The sequence below is a fragment of the Salvia splendens genome, chromosome 2 (genome assembly GCF_004379255.2).
Source record: "Salvia splendens isolate huo1 chromosome 2, SspV2, whole genome shotgun sequence".
NCBI lineage: Eukaryota > Viridiplantae > Streptophyta > Magnoliopsida > Lamiales > Lamiaceae > Salvia > Salvia splendens.
The window spans coordinates 31,893,199-31,896,453 of NC_056033.1; positions in this window are offsets into that span (position 1 = coordinate 31,893,199).

Here is a 3,255-nt window from a genome sequence, read left to right on the forward strand (position 1 = left end):
GCCGCAGTGGGAACATGTTAATCGACTTTTGTCATCGTCGGAGCGTCGGTTCCATGGCCGATTAGCGGCGGAGGTAGGTGGCTGGTTGGAGCGTCCACGGTCGGTGACAGCAAGACCGGAGCCTATTCCGTCTTTTCCAGATCCGGCGCCGAGAATAGCGTCGTTGTTTGATTCGCGTCGAACAATACCGTAAGCCTCGCGCACCGTTGGTAACAGGTCGCGTCTGATTATATCCTTCTTTATCGTATCATATTTGTCATCCAACGCAGTGAGAAACTGGTATAGTCGTAGTGTTTGTTTATCCATTGGTTTTACTTCTCGACGGTCAATCGATATCCATAGCCCTTGGAATTTATTCCATATGGCTTCGAGTGAGGTTCCTTCTTGTTTGACCGTGTTGGTTTGCCGATGCAGGTCGTAAATCTGGAGTGGGTCACCCCCGCTGCCGTATGTGATGGCGAGACCCTCCCATAGGTCATACGCCGTCTCATATTGCGAGACTTCATTGATCAGGTCTGTCTCGATGTTATTGATAATCCAATTGAACACGCAATGATCGCGTTGTTGCCATTTTGGGAAGAACGGATCCGATCGGGCTGGGGGCCTTGTAACTCCGTCTATGTGAGATGACAGCCCCTTCCCCCGATTCTGCGATCCATTAGATTGGACCAGAAGGGATAATTTTCCCCATTCAGTTTCGGTTTGACGGTGATGTCGCCTAATGATTCTGGATGATGAGGGTGATGGTTTGTTGAATCGGTGTTGGTTTTGGGTGATTCAGAGGCTGATTTGAGGCTGCTCTGTTTCAAGAATTCCGCGAATTGCGGGCTAACTCGGGTGGAAACACCATCACATTCTGGGTGGATGTTTCGGTGGTTTGGAGTTCATTGTTGCCGGAGTTGAATCCCTCCATGTGCGACATGTTTGGGTACCGTCGCTGGTTTGGCCGAAGGTTTGGGAAAGGTTTCTATGGATGATGATGAATTTTTTCTGAATCCTTACCCGCTCGTGATACCATATTGAATATTGAGGATTGATTGTAATATGTTTTCGATGTATGATTGATCAATAGGTGTGCCTTAATATAGGCCATATTACATCCATGTATGGTAGGGAATAATCTATTCCTAAACAATGTTGTAGTGTATCAATCACCTATTAATTGTGTATCAATCATGTACTAATCACATAATCTATTCCTTATTTGTCTTGTTCTCTTTAGGTAAGTCTTTGTGACACCTCCGTCCCGGGTTAGTCGCACCTTTCTTTTTGGGCACGGAGATTAAGGAATGAGTGATAGACAAAGTCAACAATTACGGCTGTAGGTGATAATTGTTACTAAAAATGGAAAGAGTACAAATAAATTGGGACGCCCAGAAAGGAAATAAGTGCAAGTAGTACGGGACGGAGGGAGTACATCAGTTCAATATTGGTAAGAGTAAGACGACTTTTCCATATTCCGCGTCGGTGATATTTTAGCCGAAATTACTAGGGGAGGATTGGCCAAAATGATAATTGAAAATTTTATGCTGTAATTGGAGAGCGGTTTTAGGTGTATAGGACCCAATAATTTGAGATGTAGAAGAAAAAATTGAACTTACAATTAGGATTATTAGAGCATCCACAACCGTGCTCTTGCCAGCGAGCACGATTGTGGGCCTGACCCCACTTTTTCTGCCTGCTCTCTGGCAAGAGCACAACACCCACAACTGTGCACTTCCGCAAAAACGAGCACAATTCAATTTAAAATTCAATTAAACAAAAACATTTCCATAATATTAAAATTCATTAAAAAACCACAATAAATATTACAAATTACAAATTCCATACTCTCGTTGCGCTCGACCGTTCCCGGCGGCCGATTTTCATTGTACCGGCGAGCGATGCGCCACCAAAAGTGATCGCCGGATTGGTTCGTGCCAACCACCTGATCTTCGGAGATTTCCAAGTACGCCGTGAACAATTTATCCATCTCCGCCGGAGTGTACGGTGTGCGGACACCGCGAGTAGGAGGAGTCAGAGTTTGGGAGGGGGCGGTCGGCCTAGGCTCCAGTGTCCACCCGTATCGCCCTTCGGGGGCACCTTGGTCGTCGATTGGGTATGGCCGGTAGCCACCCGGAACGCCCGAACTTTGGGTTTGAGGAGGGGCTGAATATTCCGTTTCCGGACTAGGAAACGGTTGTGAACCGAACCGTTCGGGGTTCCAACCGTGGGAGGGCGGGGGGTCATCGCCTTGGCCGGACATTGTTATGATGTAGGAGTGGAAGAAAGATTGAGAATGGATATGAGAGAATGAAGATGAGAATGGATATGAGAGAATGAAGATGAGAATGAATATGGGAGAATGAAGATGAGATTTGTATAGTTTGGTGTGAATTTTTTGGTGTGAAAGTGGGGTATTTATAGATGAAAATGTGTATTTTGGGGGAAAAAAATAAAAAAAATTTAAAAAGTGGAAAAAAAACGGTAAAAAACGGATATATTTTTTTTGGGAAGTGAATTTTTTTTTATTTTTAATCGGTTTTTTTAATTAAAAACCGATTTTTAATAATACAAAAAATTCAAAGGCAACGGCTATGCCGTTGCCCAATCGCTGCTCGCCACGTCGCCTGCTCGCTGGCACGGACGTGCTCGATGCAGCGAGCAGCGCCGTGCCAGTGGCGCGAGCGCAGCGGCGGCAGGCCCCGTTCTTGCCAAAGGCACGGACGGACGGACGCCGTCCGTCCACCGTTGTGCATGCTCTTATCCTAGGTAGTCCAGCAAGTGACATTTCTCTTTCAATCCCTAAAAGGCAAGGCATCTGGGCTCCAAAATGTTAAAGACAATCTCTTTGTCTTTATGATCTTACATTAAATCCTCATAAACAGAAAGGACAATATCCCAAAATAGGGACAATACATGCAACTTTAATACTCCTACATATTTACCCACATCTCACAATTCTGCTCTACTCAATTAATTATCGTATAAATTAACTTTTGAAACTAAAGCAAAAAAATTGTATCTCAATTTTATATTTTGACATACAATTTATAACCAATAAACCAACGGAGTCTAAGTCGACTATATTGAAATGCCTGGAACTGCAAACCTGTTGCAAATAATTCATTCAACTGTAAAATTTTACGCCAATAATTTCACTGACCAATAGTAGTATTTGATACTCCCTACGTCCTACATAATTTGACTCAGTTTTCCATTTTAGGCCGTCCCACATAATTTGACTCATTTCACTTTTACCATTTTTTGTAGTGG